The following is a 23,470-nucleotide window of genomic DNA, read 5'->3' as shown; positions in this document are numbered from 1 at the left end:
CTGGGGCCTGTAGGGCGGGAGGGGGGGTGGTAGGCTAGGGGGAGAGGGGCATCCAGGCCTTGCCCTTGGAAATCTGGCTGTGGGAAAAGATGAGGCTCAAACCAAGGAGGTCACAGGGAAAAGCTGCACCGACGTGATGCCAGAGAACGCAGAAATGGGCTTACTGTTTTCAGGAATCAATGGAGTTCCAGATGGTGATTTTGTTTTTTTATAATATTCTCACCAAAGATGGAAACGAGGGCTGTGAGTGTGGATTAAGTGGTAGTGCACCTGCCAAGCACTTGCAAAACCCCAAGCCCAGCAAAAACAGAACTGAGCCAACGAAGGTGGGGCTGCCAAATAAGATGTTAAACTTTGTAAGAAAAAAGTATATCCTCAAGGGTTTATGAAAAAGAACACTTTGAACATATAAACTGAAGGTATCATTTGAGAATAAAATTTAATGAGTATGTATTTTTCAGAATTATATGAAATAAGCAAACAACAAGGATGTGAATAGTAAGGGCCTAAACAACAGTAATCTTTTTTATGATTGATGTCTGGCTTTATGTGCTAGTCCGGGGGCTCGAACTCAGGGCTTGGGTGCTGTCCCTGAGCTTTTGTGCCCAAGGCAAACACTCTACCACTTCAGTTAAGATTCCATTTCTGGCTTTTTGGTGGTTTACTGAAGAGTCTCATGGACTGGCATGCCCAGGCTGGCTTTGAACCACGATCCTCAGATCTCAGCCTCCTGAGTAGCATGAGCCACTGGCTCCCAGTGACAGCAATCTTGTTAAACACTTTCTAAACTGCAATAATTTCATGAATCTACATGGCCACCTATTCATTGTATTTCCATGTAAGAATCAGTGAGCCAGGCACTGGTGGCTCACTTCTGTAATCCTAGTTATTCAGGAGGCTGAAGTCTGGAGCTTCTCCATTCAAGGTTACTCTAAATCAGAGAAGTCTGAGGGACTTCATCCCCCAAATAGACAGCAAAGAGCAGGGCTGGAGGCAGAACTCATGGCAGAATACCCAACTGAGCAAGGAAGCAAAGGAAGTGGGAAGCCTGAGTTAAACCCTGCTACTGAAAAAAATAAAAAGAATAAATCAATGAACAAAATGAGTTAAAAAAAACCTTAAAATAGCAAAACATTATTGATTTAGATATCTATCCTAACAAGACATTTACATAACAGGACTAACAGAACATGCTAACAGAACTAAGATAACATACCTTTGCTAATGAGTACCTTATGCTTTAACAGACTGATTCCAAAACTGCTGGTGAGAACTCTCAAGGCATTTAGTTATAAAGGGGAGTCACATATTGAGGGGTGGGATATGGGTTTATGGGTTGGTTCTTTACAAATAAAGTTGCCAGGTATAAACCTATAAATATTAATGACCCATGTGCCTTGAAAGGAAATTGACAAACAATAAGGTCTGTAATCATATAAGATTATGACTCTGTCTACGGATTCCAGTTTTTATCATTGAAAGCAAAACATAAATCTTGAGGAAGGAAAAGCCATCAACACCTTTTGTATCTCTCAGGGTAAAAAACTTCACTATTTATCTTAGAAGTTCAATGCTAAGCGCGTAGGAACTTGGAAAATAAAACTTAAAAACAAAAAGGCATGAACCCTCAGGAGACACTTATTTCAACAGTATAGCAGAGAAATTCTTTAAAACAGTCAGACCTGTAGGAACTGAAAATAAATTAGCAACTTAAACAAACAATAACAGAGAAACACAACTCACAAATTATATGGAGTCCATACGGAATAGAGGGAAGTCTTGTTTGCAGAGAAAATTTAAAATTTGGCTGCTTTGATGTTTCATATTCCCTTGAACTATATGAATGGATGTATTTGTTCTCTATCCTTCACCAGGCTTTTAAAACCTTCTGATTTTGAAATAATGTTGGACTCACACAAAAGTGGCAGAGGCGGCACTACGGGTTGCTGGACAACTTTACCCAGCTTTGCTGGTGTCAATGCCTTCAATAAATAACCAAACCACAAAGCCAACACTAGCGCAACACTATTAATATTGCATTTTTTTTTTTTTTTTTGGCCAGTCCTGGGCCTTGGACTCAGGGCCTGAGCACTGTACCTGGCTTCTTCCCGCTCAAGGCTAGCACTCTGCCACTTGAGCCACAGCGCTGCTTCTGGCCGTTTTCTGTATATGTGGTGCTGGGGAATCGAACCTAGGGCCTCGTGTATCCGAGGCAGGCACTCTTGCCACTAGGCTATATCCCCAGCCCAATATTGCATTTTAAGTAGGTGTATGAAGGGGATGCAGTTCAACATATCAGTTTGTGAGTACCTGATCAACAGGCACTTTGACCATCATTCTCCCTGGTGCCACACTATTAGCTACACTACCAACTGAGCCGCATGCTACCAGCCTGTCTCTTAAGTGTCTTCCTCCTGTCTTGACGCTAATCCAAGAAACCATGTCACAGAGTCTCCTCCAGCTTGAAGGCAGTCTCCATCTTTGTTGTTCCAACTGGGACATGGTTGAAGAGTACTTATCGGGTGCAGTGGAGAGTAACCCCAAGTGTGCCATTAGAGTGAGATTAGAGATTGGAGAGAAGATGACAAGTGAAATGTCTTTCGCCTGCTATCACGTGGGGGGGGGGGTGTCTGACATTGACCATCTGCCTCTGACCACGTGACCAAGGACCCCAGGGTTAGGTCACGGTCTCCCCTACTGTCCTGAATGCACAAACGGAGTTGCCAGGTCTGCCGCATAGCAAGAAGGGGAGCGAGGCCTGGCTTCCTGAGGGCAAGCCGGGGAACAGAATACACTGAAAGCTGTGCAAATGTCCTGTTTCCCTTTCAAGTTTTGATGACTAGCATTTCATTCATCATTTGTTTTGCTCACAGCCAATTATTACTGTGCTGTACTAAAGCTGATTTTCTATTTTCCTCATTTGGAAAGGAAGAGCTTCCTTTTCTCCACTCATTTTTACATGGTCAAGATAATTATTTCTCATATACATGATTTTTTAATGCATGAGTTCCTTTATAATGTAATTAGATGAAACTTATCAACACTAGATAATAGTGGTAATTCAAACTGAGATGCCATCACAATAAAACTCCGGAGAAAGAAAAACATGATTTATATTACTAAATACATAGGGCAGGAATATAAATTAGTATAACCACTTTGGGCGGTAATTTGTCAGCACCATATAAAGCTAAAGCTGCAGTTCCAGAATGACCCAGAAATTCCACATTTGGGTTTTCACTGTGCTGTGTGTACGTAAGCACAGAAGATCACTTCTGTATTGTAACAGGACAAAAAGCAGAGACAGTTTAACTTTTCACAAATATAAATGGCATAAATTCCAAAAGTAGAATGCTGCACAGCACTGAAGTTGAGCTAAGGATATTCACATAAATCGTACAATGCTCATTAAAAAAAAACAAAAAGCACCAAGCAGCCCAGACTGGCCGGAGGAGCAGGGGAGGGAGGGCTATGCGCTACACACTACACTTTCCTAACTCCTGGGGACTAGCAGTTTCCACAGGCCCTCAGCAAAGAGCCGGCCAAGCGCAGGGACCAGGTTCACAACAGAATTCCACGCAGCAGCAACCGGAAGAGGGAGAGGAGTTCTGCTGGGAAAAGGCTGCTGGTTTACCTCGTAGGTGACCTAGATGAACAATTCACTCTTGAGCTCCGGAACAGGGAAGGCAAAGCCTAGCTGTATGCTGCGGTGGCCATGGGTTTTCCGCAGTATTTCTATTGATGAGGGTCCTAAGGAATATTCCAGTGCTGAGGTAGTTTTATCACCAGAGGACAACAATCGAATTGCTTCGATCAATGAGAAAGCTGAATTTAAAAATATTTTCATAAAAATCTAGAACTTTGTACATGATTTTCTTCAGTAGATTTTGAAATCAAATTGAATACATGCAGTACTCCCCCAACAGTGTATACTAAATAAAGCATGCACTTGGAATATCTTTCTGTTGTGATCCACACTCACTCAGATAGTTTCCAAAGTGAGTTATTTTTTGTGTGTGTTTTGTTCTGTGCTAGCCAGTCATTTACCTCAAGTGCTAGCATAACACTAGAGTATACTTTTATGTGATTTTTCCTAAGAGCTTATATTTGCTCAAAGGAGGGTGGTCAGAAGTCTGTTCAAGATTTTAGACAGAAACTTTCAATAGTGATAACAATAACCCTGGGGGTAATGATGAAAACAATACGATGTACAGGGGTCTGAATTAGACGTGGATGCCCAGCCGTCCACCTCCTCTGCCGCTTGGGCAGGAGAGCTTCAGAGCCTTCCTCCTCTGCGCGGCGTGCAAGGGATCTGAGATGACGAAGGCACCAGGACCAAACTCATGTTGCTTGACACTTCTGAGCAAGGGAGAGACCTACATAAACTGATGTCCAAAGTTCATCAAACTGCCAGATTCCTCTGTTTGCTGAAGTACTAATTGGACTTGAACTCTGGTCACTAATCAAAATGCCTATAAAACCTCCTTCTAATCCTACTGTCTTCCACTCCTCCTTTGGCAAAGCCTGCTTCTGAGAGGCAGATGTCAGATGTCAGCTTTCTTTGAGTTCATCTACACTACAGGCATGACTTTCCTCAGCACCTGGAGAGAGCTCCCAGGCCTCCATGTCCCATCTGTGGGGAGCATGGGGACATTTTGAGGGTGTTGGCAAAGTTAAGCCATTGGCATAGATAAAGCAGCTCCAGAAGAAGGGCTCACTAATGCCTAATGTAGTGCAAGTTTAAAGTAATACACAACAGGACATTCTTCCAGCAGGAATTCTAGAGTAACAACAGTCTGAAATCATATCCTAGCTCTATCATTTCTTTACCTCAACTTGGGTGAGTTAGCTAATCTCACTGACCCTTAGGTTCACCATACAAACAAGGCAGGAGGGGCTGGGGAGATGGCCTAGTGGCAAGAGTGCTGGGTTCAATTCCCCAGCACCACATATATAGAAAATGGCCAGAAGGGGTGCTGTGGCTCAAGTGGCAGAGTGCTAGCCTTGAGCAAAAAAAAGAAGCCAGGGACAGTGCTCAGGCCCTGAGTCCAAGCCCCAGGACTGGAAAAAAAAAAAAAAAAAGGCAGGAAAAGATAAATGTGACTATGAATACAAAAGTAATATTAAAGAAACAAGGGCTCTGCAAATGAATGTACAAAAATGCACATGTGGACACATAGAAATCAGATTAAGGCAGTTTGTAAATTCTTTTCAAGGTGCAAAATGTATTATGAGTACAGGATAAAGTACCTTCTAGAAAATACCTCACTAAAAGATGGCGTAGGTAAAAGAGGCACAAAAGCATCTTCCATTCTTCAACATTTACCAATAAGGTGCTAAGTGAATTACTAAGTATTCATGCACTCAATACTTATATATACTCAGTGTTACAGTCAACATTATACTAACCCAAAGTCCCTCAAAATGTGCAAATACTAAGCTGGGAGTCAGTGGCTCATTCAGGGAGCTGAGATCTGAGGATCAGAGTCTGAAGCCAGCCTGGTCAGCAAAGTCCGTGTAGTTTATCTCCAATAAACGACTCAGAACAAGCCAGAAGTGGTGCTGTGGCTCAAGTGGTAGAGTGCTAGCCTTGAGAACAGAGACTCAGGGACAGAGCCCAAGCCATGAGTTCAAGCCCCAGGCCCAGGCAAATACTTGGTAAATAAATGAATAAATGGACTGTATGTCCATTAAAGACTATCATCTGCATGGAGGTAGATGCCTATAATTCCTGAGGGAGGATACCAAGATCGTGGACTTCCTGGGCTACATGGCAATATTGTCTCTCAAAACAAACGGAAGTAAAATCAACACATATAGACACTGCACATGCAAGAGTGTTCTGTATCATTCTGCTTCATCACGCAGGTGGATTATACCCTCAGGCATTGAGAAATTGACCTGTGTCTGTAAGAGGTCAGATACATCAGTTAAAGAATGCATTTACTAAATATTAGCTGAATACTGAATGATAGAAGGTGTGTGTTTATTAAACATGTATTTCTGCATAAATGAACATGTTAAATTGAAATCCTTTTGAACAACTATTTGAGGACAATGATAATAAAGATAAACCAAATAAAAGTAAAGTTGGTTGAGATTTTAATGGAAATGGAAATATATTTTTGATTAAAAATTTAAAAATAGTCATTATGATTTTGATTAAATGTATCAAAGTATGGAAATAAATTAATAGGAAATAGCAAGAAAACAAAAGCATGGAATAGCAAAACTAGAAACCACTTAAAATTCTATTTAGTAGTTAGAACCTTTAAAACATAATAGTAAAATACTGTACACTAAAAGCTACATATTTAATTTAAAAAGACTAAGTAAAAATGAAGCAGAAATGATCATAATCTCAGATACATAAAATGCATGCATGCCAATAGTATTTGTGTATGTATAAACTATGATTGTGTGTGTGTGTGTGTGTGTGTGTGTGTGTGTGAGAGAGAGAGAGAGAGAGAGAGAGAACTAGAACTCACTTGGCTGTTTTGCTCACAGCTGGCACTCTAGCACTTGAGCCACACATCCAGTTCTGCCTTTTTGCTGATGAATAGAAGACAGAATGTTTGCCTGGGCAAGCTTCAAACTACAATTGTTAGATATTAGCTTCTTGAGCAGCCAGGACTGTAGGCAGGATCCACTTGTGCCTGGCCTATGCAGAGCTTTTTTTTCTTTTCTTTTTTTAAATGCTCAAGATCTATCGACTGATGCTAAAGAAAATGCTAACCGTGCTCACTTTGCATGGTCAGATTTGGGAGTACTTGTGCCTTCTTACTTGCACCAATGCCAAAGGACTTTTGTAGTGTAAGAGAGAACCATGAAGATTTTATAATAGCCATAGCACAATTTGTCTGTGTTCACTGAATGACAACTCAAAAAGGTGTTGGTTTTTTTAAAGCCTATTTAAAAGATGAGGAGGGAGGAGGTAAGAAGCTTGACAAGAAATGTACTCACTACCTTACGTATGTAATTGTAACCTCTCTGTACATCACCTTGACAATAAAAATCAAATTAAATTAAAAGAGATGAGAATAGCCAAGTAGCAATAAAAGGAACTCATATTTGTATTTTCAGGAAGGGTGGTAAAGCATAATGCAAGTAAGAAGCTGGCGGCCGATGAGTCACATGGGTTACCCTCGCTACTCCTAGCTATCAAGCTGGGATCTGAGGCCAGGAGTTAGTCCAGCCAGGGCAGCAAAGTCCACGAGCCTCTTATCTCCAACTAGTCACCAAAAAGCCAGAAGTGGAGCTGTGGTTCAAGTGGTAGTGCTATCCCTGAGCAAAACGAAACCTCAGGGACAGTGCCTAAGGCCCTGAGTTCAAGCCCTGGGATAAGAACCAAGATCCAAACGAACAAAAAAGTACAAGAAAAGCCGAGAATGGTGGTACATGCCTGTAACCCCAGCACTGGGGAGGCCGAGTCAGGAAGATGAAGAGTATGAGGCCAGCTTGAACTGCATAGTAAAACTTTTATGAACACTAAATAATAATAATTTTAAAAAAGGCTCATGCCTGGATTCCTAGCTATTCAGGAAGCTCAGATCTGAGGATCGTGGTTAGAAGCCAGTCTGGGCAGAAAAGTCCAAGGGAGTCATCTCCAATTAACCAGCAAAAATCTGAGAGTGGAAGTGTGGTTCGAATGGTAGAGTGCTAGCCTTGAGCAAAACTGCCAAGCATGAGTGCAAGGCCCTCAAGTTCAAATACCAGTAATGGCACAGAAAAAAAATTAAAAGGCAAAAGTATATGATAGTGAAATGGCAAGATAAAGCTGGACAAAAATTCAGCCTTCCCATGAAGACAAATACAAACCACAAGCACTTTTAATTCAATGTGTTACGCAGAGGTTCAAACTAGCATCTTGAACATGAAGATTTTCAGACGACAAGTCACTTGTCTATCAAGAATCTAAATTTAATAGATTGTTCTTCTGTCGCTGCTGGCAACTCAATGTACCAGGATCAATCATCAGTGATGAACACAGCCTCAGTTCCACAGAGCTTCTGTGGTCTAAAACAATTCCACAAGAAACAATCTCATAAACTGTCTCTTTCTAAGGGTTGAGGTTTAATGTGATCAATTTTCTATTACTTTTAAAGAAAATTACAATTTGTAAAGACAACTGTTTTTGTGGATGGATATTTGAAAGCTCCCTTTCATTTGGAAACAGTAGGTGAAAGCAAATAAGCTAGAGAAAAAGGAGAATGAGATTATGATATGAAGTCAATTTGTTCTTCTGAGCTCAGAATATGTTGAGACCACACAACCAGGAGACCACTTACGAGCTCCACGAGAGTCCATGTGCTTGCAGCAGACTGCGTGGGACCCTTCGCGGTCCATCCACTGAGCTGTCTCTTCCTGCCTCTCTGTATCCTGCCCTCTTCTGACTTTTCCTCCATACTGTTAAGTAGGTGAGGCATTGTATGAAGGGTAAAATGAATTTTGGCTCTGAGTATAAAGGGAATACCTTTAAAAAAAACCTCATATGTAAAGACTGGTAAAAATAACTCAAGAATTCAATAAAAGAAGGAGGAAGGAAAAATGTACAAGTACAACAAGCCCAGCAATCTGTTATGAGCTGAATGAGCGCCAATTTGTGGGCCTTGGGGCTCTGTAGGATTTCTCTGTACAGTGCCAAACTCCGACAATATTGTTATGGTTAGAAAGGAATTTCTCACAAGAGCTAACAAAGGCAGAAGGTCATAAATAAACCCAGCAGGAATGCCTTGTCAGGTCTCATTATTAGCGCTGCAGGCACTTGCTTTTCTATGGGCTTCTTACAGGTTCGTTTAAGTGTAAGGGTTCCTCCTAGAAAATTCACATACTCATAAATAAAATGATTCTTAACCTAGCCAAGGAAAACACTTGACAAGAAAGAAAATAAACAAGCGCACAGACAGAAGGGACAGAGGCACTGCAAGCCAATGGCGGAACAGGCTCCCCGCCTGCCCCGCACGCTGATGGGCCTCCTGGCCTGATACTCTGGGGAGCAACCTACAGGACGCCCCGCCTCCTCCCCACAGCAAGACTGCACAAGCCTGGGCTGGCAGGAAGCGAAGCCCAGCTCCTAACTGATGCTGACATGCGGTATACAGTGAGCGAAGCGCAGCTGTGTAATCATTACTGCAATTAGAAAGTGACATTTAGTGTTAACTTTATTTTACTCAAGATTTTTAACAAGTAACAAAAAAAAGGAGCTCTACGCATATTAGCAATATGAAGGGAAATTGACTTAGCTATTTAGAAAGAAAGAATGTATTACTGGGCCTGACGAGATGGATGCTATCTTTTGCATAAAGCAAATCTTTGAGCTCTTAAGGGAAGGTAAGATTTAGGTTTTAGTACAAATCTCAATTCCTTCTCAAATTTATGTTCTCATATCTTAAGAACAGCAGAGAATTTCCAACCTTCTCATATTTCTAATACAGATTTTAGTCAATAGAAAAAGCATCTGTTGAGCTTGATTTCACTTAACAAACAAAACTAACTCAAACAAAAATATGTTTTTCAGCAATGAAAAAAATTGTTTACAAAAACAACAATTTGAAATAATGTATTTTATGCTGGCAAACTAGAACTATGGCAGAAAACAATAAACATCATCAGCAATGTCACCATTCAGAGATAACCGAGTACTAACTTTTGTCATACTTCCAATTTTTTTCTTTAGTATAGCAAAACATACTCTTGAGCATACAAAAGCATGCCAAATGACCTACTTACCATCCTCTATTAAGAAAATGAGCCTTTTCTCTTATAAGAGGAACAACATAGAAATGGACTTTGTTTTACAATCCAGGTGTCTTTAAAAATTGTAACTATCAACGGCCTCATCCCCTTGAGAGAACAAGTGAAGTTCCCAGGGAACACAGCACAGGTGCAGACCCCGACTATTCCTGGGGTGGCAGGTACTCCCTACCTACCCGTCACCACAGAGGCTGGGCTGTTAAGTGCCGTTACAGGGAAAGGTGTGTTTGTGGAATTACTTCTCAGGCCTTGAAGCCTCTCATTACCTACCACTCAGGACTATTAGTGTCAAGCTGAGGCTGAATTCTTTACAGAGAAAATTCTCCATATTTGCTTTAGACCCTGGCAAATAGTCCATGCTCTCAGCTTTCAAACAGGATTGCCCCTGAATAACAAAACACCATGGATAAAAGCAACACAAGTAATGACAAAGGAACAGTTTAAACACCCAAGAGTGGTAAGAAACAGCCAAACCTAATGTCCCAGTGCTAGAGAAGCAAGTTTCACAAGAATACACAATCAGCTCAGTGATTGCATTAACTGTGGCCTACCTGCAGGAAGTTGAGGTACTAGAGTGGCAATGGGCAACAAACACCTAACGAAATTGTATTGATAAGCAAATCTATCACCAACCAGGTAGCCCTGGCCAACAATGTTAGGCCAGACACAATCTTCAGCAACTTGCTACTCAACATGTTGTCAAGTGATAAACAGCCAAAGACAAGTCCAATGGACTTGGACACTATGGACATGCATAGTACACAAAAAATGAACCAAGCATATTAACTGAATGAAACAATCAATTCTTAGATGATCAGATGTTAAAGGGTGTACACTGAGGTAAGAAAGAAAGGAGTCTTCACAGTGTTTCACATAAAACACAGCAGAAGATAAATATTAAAATGTGACCAAATTTCACTTCCTTGGAAGAGTAACAAGACACTAGCTGTTGAGAATTGTATAGAATTTCCAGAACTGAAACAAACCATGGTAAACCTGCATTTCTACCCTGTGTTTGTTGAAGGCGAAACAGGTCCAGTGGGGCCAGACTGACATGAGAACTAGCATGGGGTCTGTGAACACTGGTTACGTACGTTGCAACGCAGTTTTTATAGGTATACTCATTACCTCAACAACAGTATGGAAATTGGTAGTTCATTTCAAAGAGCAAGTGGTGTGTGCGCGCTTTCTGTACACATGTAGATGAATATGCACACCCCTGGTAGAGGGCATATTTCTAATAGTGATCATTTTGGAACATGCATCTAATAGATGACTATCTCAAACTCTTATTTCATTCAGTAGATAAGGATATAAATGGTAAGAGAGCATAGCTGTACAACTACACAACAGGCATATTGTAGTATGCACAAAAGTAGAATACAATTCAATACACTAGTGACTGCAGATTGGTCTTCATTCTTTAATTTCTACTTTTGGTATGCTTCACACCATAATTCCTCTAGCTCTCCAATTTCTGGAACGTGCAAATGTATTCATTCTGTCTCCTTGTAGGTGAGTCACAACAGCTGTCACACGCAGGCCATAAACTAAGAGGCTATAAAGTGATACACCTGAGGACAACTGACTCACATGTCACAGACAGAAAATACAGGTCTCCTTAGCAGGCCTACCTGGGCTGGGCAGGATGCCCAACTCCAATTCAACAACGGGATTTGAAATTAAGCTCAAAAGGAGTCTAAACAGCAATATGTTAAATGCCTTTTATAATGAATGCTAGTAACTTTGCTAAAATTGATAAAGCATCAGTATTTTTTCGTTCTGTTTGCTGACTTCCCCCAGGATCCACAAGAGTGAACTATAAGAGAACCAAGCTGTGGAGACGGGCTATTTTGTGAAATCATAATCCATGAAGTGTACCTTCTGTGATCTAGCACAGTTTTCAACCTCCAATGCATCTCTGGTGCAACTGTGCTATGCGATGAACAGTTTATTTTATAGAGCCCTGAGCTGAGAAGTATCTTAAACATATGGGGTACAGCATAAACAAAATTTAAGTTCCTGACAACAGTCACTTGGGAAATGAACAATACCTTCGGAAAAGCTGGTCCTGGGCAGTCACAGTTACAGTGGAGGACGGAAAAAGGAGGAGAAAAGCCAGAGTGGAATGATGACTCAAGTGGTTGGGCACTAGCCTTGTGCAAAAAAGCTGAGGGAGGGCACACAGGCCCTGAGATTCAAGCCCTAGGACTGGCATAATAAAATAATAATAAATAAATAAAGGGAACAAGACAGGAAAGCACATGCACTTTCTGGATGGAATAATGAGCAAACAGACGAACATGTGGGAGACCAAGCAGGAAAAGCAGGCTAAGCTTTGGGTGGATCCAAGGAGTAATGGGGATTATTGAAGACTTTAAACTGGATGAATGGTACGGAAACGCCACATACACCTCGGAGTGGGAGGCACCCTGGCAGAACAACAAGGCCCCCTGGGCAGCTGCAGCCCGCTGGGCTACCTGCTGTCTATGGGGGGAAATGGAGCCCTCTTCTGGGACACTGGGGAGAGGGCAGGAGCCTCCTGCTTAGTGAAGGGCATAGCAGGTCAGTGTGGAGCCCCACTTGTCCTCCGAGGTTGGCAATAGAGGAGCCATCATGGCTGGTTGGGTAGCCATAGTATATGGTGTTTATTTCTACTTACACTAGTCCCTCAGCCTTAACCACAACACATAACTACATCTCCATTTCCTCATTGCTAAATCTTCGTCATAGCAATATAAAAGAGAACCCTTGGAAAACTGCTTGGAAATTAGGGAGAAGACAATAAATGATAATCTACTGTTAACGTCTTTTTACCCAAACCATTCCTAGAGTGTGCAGTAGGAAAGGCTGTGTTCTACAGACATGGAAATGGACTGAGAAGGCTCAAGGGCTGGACCATGATTTCAGTCTAGCCATCTGACTTTTTATTTTATTATTTATTTATTTATACATTTTTTGCCAGTCCTGAACCTTGGACTCAGGGCCTGAACACTGTCCCTGGCTTCTTTTTTGCTCAAGGCTAGCACTCTGCCACTTGAGCCACAGCGCCACCTCTGGCTATTTTCTGTATATGTGGTGCTGGGGAATTAAACCAAGGGCTTCATGTATATGAGACAAGCACTCTTGCCACTAGGCCATATCCCCAGCCCTGCCATCTGACTTTTTAATGTGTCTTTTTCCTCTTGTTCTTATTCCCACTCTCTCCCTAGAGGAAAGAATACGAAAAAATCCTATACTCTATTATAGGGTTTTCCATGAGGTTCATTGATGTGTAGAATGGATCTGAGTACGATCTTCATCTCCTGGAAAAAAATTCTTAGTTCTGTCTCGATGGAGAAAGACATCTTTCCCACTGCAATTAGCTCTCAGATGCCCTACTGGGGCAGAAAATGGGGAAACACTGCCAGTGTCTTAGCAAAGGACCCAAGTGGGCTTCGTTCTGTGGTATTAAAAAGACCACTTGAAACTCAGGTATATATAAGAAATGTGGTAAAAGGCCACATTACTGTTCTATAAGCATGATTAAGATTTAGCTTAAAATGTCACTAAGATTTAAGACTTCTATTAAGAAATTTAGGCTTTCATAGGGGATTTTTAAAAACCAATGCAAATAATGTTTTATATTTAATTGTCAGAAAACAATGTAAAATCCTAGGGTTATAAACAGTTCTCAGAAAAGAGCAGTTGTAAGAAAGAAGGAAAAAACAAAATTGAGAGGAACTGAACTATAGCTTTTCTTCCTTTCTGCAATTTTAACTAATGTTCAATGCAATAGAAAGAACAGCTTTATGAAGGAATAGAAACTCCTTAAGTAAGTTTTGTACGTCGTTCTAACATGTCAAAGTACGGAAATCAGATTGCTTTCTGTAGCCATACTACTAACGAGTGGCTGGCCACTCATGATGGCGGAGTTTCAAGTATCACCTGCTTATCCTCAGGACAGAGCCTGCCCTCAATGGCTGGAGCTGAGGATCGGCTGGTGAATGACTCAAAAGGGGTAGAAGAGGGCATCCTGCTCGTGTTTCTTAAGTGAGCTGTGATCACACAATTGTGGGGGTCAAGAGACTCATGCATGCTGGGCAGGTACTCTTCCACATGAGCCATACCTTCAGCTCCTTTTTGTGTTAGTTTCTTTCAAGGAAGGCTCTCAGGTTACCCTGTTAGGGCTGGCCTGGGCTGTAATGGCTCTATTTGTGCTTATTTGAGATGTGAGGATGATGCATGCTACGATAGCAAGCCACTGGTTGACAGAGGGTCTCCCAGACTATTATGACCTGTGTGCCCCCCTTCCCCCAATGCTCTGTTCCCAAGTATCTAAGATGATAGGCTAGAGATACTGTGCCTAGTACAAACAAGTGTGTTCACTACGAGAAATTGGATCAAGTCACAGATGGATGGGTGTATTTCTTTTACACTTCCATATGATTTTCATTTATAAAACTGACCATTAGGAAGTGGAAGTGTGGCTCAAATGGTAGCATTCCAGCCTTAAGCAAAGAAGCCAAGCGAGAGCACAAGACACTGAAGGTTCAAGCTCCAGTTTCAGCACCAAAATCAAAACAAACCAAAACTGACCAAAACAAGGGCAGCATGGTAACTTGTCATGACCCAGGAAGACATAAACCAGCCATCTCCCTGATCTCTAATTCATCCTCATAGTTTAGCACTAATATTGTCTTTACAATACTCCACAAACTATGGCTTGCTTTCAGAAAAGCAATCTAATTTGAACAACTGTTCTTTAGGGCAGTTAATAGTTTGGCCTTTGATCCTATACTACTACTATTCCAGTCTCATAATTATTTCCCTGGTGGATTAATTTACCTGTACTAGGTCAAAGACCAACATGCCCATCAGATCAAGGGGTGACACAAGCCGTGCTTGATTTACTGAAAATGACTATCACAAAGGTGGTCCTTTCTGAAATGAAAATTAAAGTTTTAGATCATGGTATCACTTACACGAAAAAGCACATAGGTGTATATATGTATTAAGTGTTGTGTCCCATTAAAGCACAGAATCAGTGATATCCAGAATCAAAGTAGTTCCAGCTATAAGGAGAAAAAATAATTTTGCTTTATTATCTTTAGAAGTATTATATTTGATAGCACTTTTTATTTCTCTCAGATTTTCCTTCAACTTCCACTAATTTGATTTTTTTTAACCATTTTCCTCATGACTTTGAAGGTTACAAGGGTGTAGGGAATTGGAGAGAAATTTCCCCAAATATGAATAAATGATGCTTAATAATCTTTATATATAACCATTACTTTTTTCTTTCACATACACCAGTGAAACTATTCCCAATGTTTGGGTTAAGTACAATAAGCCGGCAGAATATAGGCTGAAGTGGCACAAAAGCTCTCTTTGAACTTGTAGGTAGACCGCTGTTTCAGAATTGCTGCAGGTTCCTAATGAAGACAGAAGACCTATGGCTTCCTCTGTTCTGTATAGATGGGAAGAGACAGAGGGGATCGTCACCTAAAACACAGAGGGCGAGGAGAGAGCTGAAGCTAAGGCGAGGAGAGACAATGGGACAGGAAGGGACACAAGGAGGGGTGCAAGGGCCTCACCCCCCTTTGGAGGCTGTGCCCGCCACGCACTTACCACTGGGGACCAGCTCAGGCCAGAGCCATTTCAAGTACCTTTCATTCCGTCTAGCGGGAAAGGGGGTGGGGGAAATGGGGTATGGCAATCCTCAGGCTAATATATATAAGGAAGCATTTAGAAGACTTTTCTAGTATCCACCGGTCATCGTGGTTTTCCTTTGACTTGACTTTGGACTGGGTTACAAGAACTCATGAGAGAAGGGCCGGAAGAGTAAAAATTAAAACAGAAGAAATGCCAAGAAGAATGTTTCTATATGACCATAACAGTATAGCCCCTCAGTGTTTCATTCTGCTTTTTAATGTGACAAGTAGAAGGCAGCTCAAAGCCAGGTGGGCAGAAAAGTCTTTGAGACTCTATTTCCAATTAAGTAGGAAAAATGCCCGGTTAGAGATGCAGAGCAGTAGAGTAAGAGCATAAGACCAGGACACGAGTTCAAGCCATTTACCATAGAGAATGTATACTGGAAAGCACCAATAGCTCATCCAGGAAATGTTAGTTCTCTACCTCTTTCTATTCTGATCCTCTATTTCCCATTGGCTTGAAAGAAATGACTCATCCACCTGTACTAGTCAGTGGCTGCCCTGTATTTTGGCACTAGACTGTAATCTGATAAAATTTAAAGATGCCAAGAAAAAAGAAAACCACTATATGAAATATCCTTCAACTTCTGCAAATCCTAGGATATGAATGGTACAGATAATCATCATTTGACATCATAGAATCTAATTCTTTGAAATATATTTATGACATTATCAGATTAATAGATGCTTTGTAGAAAACAACAAACATCCCAAGGGGAGCAACATCTGCAGAGAGGGCTGGTCTGACTGCCATGCCAGTCTCTTATTGATGCTCCGGCCTCATACTTTCTAGGAATAATCAAGAGTTTTCAAACCAAACTCAGAGCTTGGAATGGTGCAATCCCAGGTTGATCTAGGTAGATTCACAAGTTCAAGGCCAGCCTGGAGTTACAGAGTATGACCCTGTCTCAAAAAAACGAATCTAATGAAACAACAACAAATTCAAGTCCACGATTAACAGGGGAAAGAACCAAAATAACAAAGGGAAAAATAACCTAGTGTGGTAGATTTGTAGTAGGATTTGTAGATTAACTGTGGCGTAAGTGCTTTGTTAAACATCCCCAAAGTAGAAATGCCCACACTCCTACCTGTAGAGCTGCCTGTATTTATTCACACACACACACCCCCCCCCCCGCCCCATTGCACGCCCAGTGCTTGCTAGCTGCTGGAAGAGTTCACCATGAAAGCATGCTCACTGACAACATGCTGCTGGCGTAGAGACTATGTCCTTCACTGGAATCGATAAAAAACAAAACCAAGTATTCTTCTATGTTGTGATGAAGGCCAGAAAGGGCTGAAGCAGCTGCCCCCTCTTCTGTTCCTATGTGCCATTGAAAGATTGGCATGGTGGGTATTCTGTGTGTATGGGTTAGGGTCACCAGGGACAATACTGGAATCTGTGAAATTTCTATTTCAGGGACACAATAAGTTTTAATCACAGAATGTGCTATGAGATATTTGGGCTAAAATTTATTCATTTTTAAAAAATTCAATCTGTTTTCCTCCCTACAACCCCCCACTTTAAGCCTGGCAACTCTAAGATGGTAAAAGGTGAAAGAACTAGGAGTTGAAATATCTCTGCCAAACGCCTATCTCACCGGCTGTGTGGTGTTGCGAGGTGGTCTCACCACTTGGTGCTTCTGCTATCTTTCCTGTGAGATGGGAATATTTACTGCTTCAGCCACCTGTGGGACGGATTTGGCAACACCACAAAGAGGGCACCTGGTGTGCTAGGCACCATTAGGTACTGCCTATAAGCAATGCGCAACCAGGTCCAAGTCTGCTACTCTGTCGCCGTTACTCAACAGCTGGCAAATGCATATGTACATACAGCCAGGTTCTAGACATCATGCTCTTAATTTACTGCCATCAAATAAAAACATGGTTAAATGTATGCAAAAAGATACACAAGTAGATAATGTTCTTATTACCATGAAAGGATTAAAAGGAATTATACTATGCTAAAAAGTAAACAAGATAGTCCCGGTTGAGGGGACGGCCTGAATAAAGAGCCCACAGAGGCGAGCCAGAGCGCACAGGCCGCCGGCAGGGCCTCTACAGGCTTCTGCGGCAGACGGGGTTGAGGGCAGAAGAGGAGAATCCAACTCTGTAATATTCTTCTTCAAGTAGGCTGAAAATGAACAGGCCCAGCAGCGCCATGGGGAAGAAGCTGTAGAAGATCATTTGTGAGTTAACTAACCATAGATGGGCAAAATTAACCTTGGCGTGGACAAGGAACATGTTGAGATGGGAAGGAAGGACAGAGCTCGGGGAAGCTGAAGAGGAGAAACAGCAGGTGCTGAGATGCGGAATGGTAAACCGTAGGAGGTAAGTCCTAGCACAAGGCCACAGCACGACAGGACATGCACCTGTACTAAGGCCGTGTGGCAGGGATGCCGAATCCCAGGAGAAAAGGAGAGGAGAAACAGAAAAATACATCTCTCAGATCATGCCTTTAAGGCTATTAAAATGCTCTGAAATAATTTTATATCCACGTGTGAGCTAAGTGGCAAGTTCCTTGTTGGGAAATTAGTCCTTAACAAAAAAATAGTTTATGAGAGAAACTATCGGAACAACTGAATACTGGAAAATTATTTTTCAATTCCAATGACTACAGACCTTAGAATTTTACCCTCAGTAATCATGTGCAATGTGAGAATTGGTAATAAGTGATCAGTAAATGCCTTTCTTCCAGATGATCTTAAGATGACTCTTAAAAGGAAACCCACATGCCTTGCTTGCGCAGGAGACTCAACAGCCTCTGCTTTCACATCACAGTTGTTTCCTGGATTCAGAGCTCAGGCACACAAGTGCAATTTACTTTAAGAACTGTCTGTATCAGCTGAAGGACTGTCTTTACAGAGGTGGACATACCAGTGCTCTGTTTAGCGTTGGTATCTAGACAGGGAGCTGGCAGCAAAGTTCCTGTTTCACTAATTACATTCTTTGCCACAAGTTCACCCTGCCTACCGGGTGTCCAGGTAATTGCAATTAGGCCAGGAATCCGGTAATTAGAGATTCAAGTGCCCTGCCAGGAATAATCCACTTCCTCCTGACATGCTGCCCACATGAGCAAGTTCTCTGGGAAAGGACAGAGCTGATGCTGATTAGGCCACTCCACCTTCTTCCTCCTTGTCTTCCCCACACCAAATGTGCATCTCATGTCGTCTTCTAAGGATGGAATAAAAAATGAGAGACCGTAAGCGGGCATGTCCTAAACAAACGGCAGGGCAGGGTTGTGCATCTGTGCTAAGACAGCATAGTGGGGTTTCTGAATCCGGGGAGAGAAATAGAAAAATGTAGATTTCGGCTTATGCCTTTACAGATATCAATTTGTGAATCCTGAACCATGCAGACAAAAGCAGAATGACCAATACCCAGATAGGACTCCCTGGCCACCATGTTTCCCAGGCCAGGTGAGGGGTCTCCTCTCAAGCTGGGCAGTGGAACCTGGAAACCTAAGGAACTAAGGGTCAATCAGATCTTGATACGCAATACAAGAACACAGCTTTCCGCACAAGCCCTGACCACTGACAGTAATTAATGAGCATGTGAACTAGTCTTTACTTTCAGAAAACATCTATGAAACAGCAGAATGAACTCTTCTCCCAATGTACTAATAGCCATTAAAGTGAATCAGAAGCTACCTTTAACAAACTTCAGATTCTCCTGCACAGCACTGAGTGTTTACAGAGAAATGCGCTATGTTCATAAAGGTCTAGCGCAGGAAAGCACAACACCAAATGTGTACTTCCAAACTATATCCTTAAGTGCCATGACACAATCTGGCTGATTCAAAACCATATTATCAGCTTTCAAGGAAATGGAGTAATCTTATCAGTTTCTCCTATTCCTGATATCAATATAAAATGAATGTGAGGAGGTCAAACTTCCATTTATATAAATGAATTTTCCAGGGGCTTCCACATTTCTCAATGCATTGTGTCTATAGTCTTTTCTTGTGCCATTATTGACTAATGATCACACTGTTTTATATCACAACAACACGGCCAAGCTGAAGCACCTTTGGTTTTAACTTATCACAAACAGTCAGGCCCAGTATCTCATTGTCCTCCAAGCCTTTGGTACAAAGCCAGATTAGCCTTTCATTCTGTTCAGTTGCTCTCATCTTCCAGAGAATGAAGTCAAATCCACCCCCTCCAGTGCCTCAGAGACCACACCTTACTTTCTCCCTGGCATTTTTTAAAACACCCTAACCACTAACCACATGCACCTGGGTCCCATGTTTATAAGGGAGCTGGCCATGTCTTAGACCTTGCGCAGGAGACAAGCATCTGTGAACGACAGGCCACATGTCCAGTCAGCTCACTCTTCCTGACCAACACCATGCCATCAAGAAATGGTTGCTGGTGACACTTGACAGAAAAGCCTGTCATCATTCAGGTGGACATCAAAGTGCATCTTCACTTCCCAGTACTACACTGCAGGGCAAGGCTGGGTGGGGCGGGGCAGGCAGAGCTGGGCTGGGTTAGGCCGGGCTAGAGCAAGATCAGATAGACAGAACAGAAGCTTAGGCTGGCGTGTGTGGTGGGAGTTTGTCTTGTCATGCCACGGCACTGAGTATCTTAAACTTTACAGATAACCATGTGATCACACCGATTCCCTCAGAAAAGCAGACCCATACGATATTCCATCAGAATGCCAAAAGTTCTACAAGAGAAACAACTCATGCCAGCATTAGTAATTCGTCTGGAATATTAGAGTAGAATCTAGAGCAAGTTGCTGACATAATCAACCTTATCTACAACAAAGCCTTCTAAGCTTCTATTTCAGTCTACAGCCAAGTACAGTAACTATTCATTACATTTTAACTTTTGACACATTTTCAAAATCTGGATACTACAAGTTATTAGATTTCCATTATGTCCCTTACATTTGAGCTCTGGAATTCCGTCAGCAAAAGAACTAAAATCAAACCCATAGAAGTTCCACTTAAATATGTTTTTTCTTTTCTAGAATAAATCTAAAAGGAATCAGATGTTGGCAAAGATAAATTCAAAATACCTGGATATTTGTAAAAGAATAAGTAAAACAATTTGGAAAGGACCAATGAGTTCTTACTTTTTTTCCTTTCAAATACCAGATTTTAAACTCAGACACTTGACTTTGCTCAACTTACTAGCTCTCCCAGAGTTTTACCACTGGAGCTACAACATCTGTAGCTTGGCTTTTCCCTGGTTAACTGGAGGTGGAATCTCTCACTCTTTGCTGCCTGGGCTGGTTTCAAACCACGACCCTCCCCCCATCTTAGCCTCCTCAGTGGCTAGGAGCACAGTTATGAGCCACCGGCACATGGTTAATTTGGATTTTTTTATATGCTGTGTTATATCTGCGAATCATTCATAACACTTGAAGAAAAGAATATCGTTATTTAGATTTTTTTTAACCTCCAAAAATGATGAGTCAAAATTGAACATCAAAGTAATGGTTATTTTTACTGTTTGTTTTGAGAAAGGGTTTACTGTATATTTCGGCTGGCCTTGAACTACAGCTGGATTACTATCGTGGTAATGGTGGGTATGCACCATCATGCCTTGCTTCAAAACGATGTTTTTCAAAAACATTGTTAACACATTTTTTTTTCTTACCATTTCAAGTCTCTAAATGTAATCAGACTTCATTCTCTATTTTTGGCATGCATGCGGAGATTCTTAAGATCACAGCCACCACAACTACTGGGAGGAGAGACTAAGAGAGCACCAGAACCCTTCCGCAAAAGCACCGGGCCTGCGGAGCAGAGTCCTCCGCCCACCCCAAGAACTTCACCACCCAGGAACGGTCTCCAGTGAGGACTGACAGGTGCCTCAAGAGCAACCCTCAGAGGCTCGGCACACAAAGGAAACTGCCGTCCTGACAGACTGCTCCAGTTCCCTTAAACAGGCCAATCAGCTATTTTCCATGGTCAGTAGAATATATTCTAGTATATCCACTTTCATTTACCCCAATTTCCAATTAAAAAAAATTCAAGTGCATGTAGGAAAAACACCTACTCTGTAGCCTTGAGATCTGACAGCAAACATGAATCATTGGCTTTGGGCAGCAGAATTCGAGGGCGTTCTCCATGGGCACACTCGCCGCACCATCTCCTCTGTGAGGGTGACAGAGACTAGGAACAGGACAAAGAACACTCCTGACATAATGCCACTGTGGAGACGAGAAGGCAGTCTACTGATGACCTCCAGGCCCTGAGTTCAAGCCCCCATACATGCATACTGCAAGGAAAAGATGGTTACAATGAAGCCCAGAGGCTTTAACATTTTTGTCATTTTTTTAAAAGCAGAGATTTTGAAACTAAGGCTAGTATAGTGTGCCTGTAATGCCAGCTGCTAGAGTTAGGCGAAGCAGGAAGCCATCTGAGCAAAGCTAGTGGCTTCTATCTCAAAATAAACACTAAAACAAAAGGGCTGGGGATGCAGCTCAAGTGACAGAACATTTGCCTGGAAGGCATGAGGCTGGGATCCAAACCTTAGTACTGATGGGGGGCGGGGGGGGGGGGGGGGAGAGGATCTTGAGATTCTGAATGGCTATTCTAAAGGTTATTTTGTACAATCTCTATAGGCAAATTTAAAGACAAAGCCCACAAAAGATACCAACAACAGGACCTATTAGATAGGAAGGAAAACCTGAAAACAAAACCCACGAAGTAAGACTGATTACTCTCTAGTTGACTGATTAATGACCTGTACTTTCAACAGTGCACATGGCTGAAAGCCTGGCTTTAAGTAGAAGGAAAATGTTACTGTTGCCTCTTAAGGAAATCAGTGAAAGGGCGCGTCACAGGCTTCCCAATGCTCCTCCACTGGTGCACTCACTGGTGGCACTGGTTATCAAGACAAGGCCATGCAAAGTCTTGCTGCTGCTCTGCCATCCCAAGCATACATCAACCCCATACCCCTCCAGCTTGCAAACTAAAGAAAACATGGAACCAGAAGTGGAAGCACATGAAACTATAAAGAGGATGTAGAGAAAGGCCATCCGCTGACTCCTGAGAATGAGACAGAAGGCTGCAGAAGGGAGACACATAGACATATTCCTTTGCGTTGTGTGCTAAAATGTAATACACGTGTCATTTCTGGAGAGGACTGGGCTGGCGTTGAAACTCAGTGCCCTGTGCTGGCTGGGTAGGCGCTCTACCACTTGGGCCATGGCCCCATCTCAATGCCTGTGCTATTTCTTAATGACTACCACACTTCAGCCAACCTGATCATCCACCCCCTGTACTAGTGCTGTCCCCAAGAAAGCACAGGCTGGACTTTCACAGCCCAGAGTGCCCGCTGAGCCCCAGAGTACCTCATTAGGCAAGAACCACTTAAGCAGACACAGAGCAGCAGCGCCGGTGGAGAAGGAGACAGACGTGTCACTCTTCCGGGCCAACATTCCCAAGAGCATCACTTCCTGCACGGGGAACGTGACAAAGCTAGACTAATTCCTCATGTTCCCAGTGCGAACACTACTATCATTTTACCATCACGTTTACATTTTTACTATAAGATGATATCATCATATATTATTTTTTAACGGCAATGTCAGCTATCACAAAAATAACCCAACAAAACAGTCTTTTTTTTTTTTTGGCCAGTCCTGGGCCTTGGACTCAGGGCCTGAGCACTGTCCCTGGCTTCTTCCCGCTCAAGGCTAGCACTCTGCCACTTGGAGCCACAGCGCCGCTTCTGGCCGTTTTCTGTATATGTGGTGCTGGGGAATCGAACCTAGGGCCTCGTGTATCTGAGGCAGGCACTCTTGCCACTAGGCTATATCCCCAGCCCCAACAAAACAGTCTTAATTAAACCTTGAGGACTTTCAATGATATTAAAGTAATGATAGTAAAGAAATGTAAGGAGGTTAGTTTTCCACGGTCTCCTGCTTAGAAATCAGTTTTAGGATACTGCATTTTCAAGAGAAGAACTTAGTCAAAGGCAAAGAATGGTGATATACAGATCTCGGTTATCAAATTGCATAGATGCCCATTTACATGAGAAATAATGTAGCAAGTAAACAACAAA

At 42.2% G+C, this 23,470-nt stretch overlaps 1 protein-coding gene and 1 long non-coding RNA gene across 6 annotated transcripts in view; both read right to left on the bottom strand.

The window, feature by feature from the left end:
* The window catches only part of Arid1b (AT-rich interaction domain 1B), a 309,189-nt gene that overhangs the window by 97,051 nt on the left and 188,668 nt on the right, over positions 1 to 23,470 (bottom strand). The gene's annotated exons all lie outside the window — the stretch shown is intronic.
* LOC125357437 overlaps positions 10,381 to 23,470 on the bottom strand; it is a 28,039-nt gene continuing 14,949 nt past the window's right edge. Inside the window, exon 3 of the long non-coding RNA XR_007212154.1 lies at positions 10,381 to 12,022. This is a non-coding gene — a long non-coding RNA (uncharacterized LOC125357437). The remainder of the gene's footprint in view (positions 12,023 to 23,470) is intronic.

The sequence above is a fragment of the Perognathus longimembris genome, chromosome 9 (genome assembly GCF_023159225.1).
Source record: "Perognathus longimembris pacificus isolate PPM17 chromosome 9, ASM2315922v1, whole genome shotgun sequence".
Taxonomy (NCBI): domain Eukaryota; kingdom Metazoa; phylum Chordata; class Mammalia; order Rodentia; family Heteromyidae; genus Perognathus; species Perognathus longimembris.
Note: the sequence above shows the minus strand (reverse complement) of the source record. Positions and strands in the feature narration are given on the sequence as shown.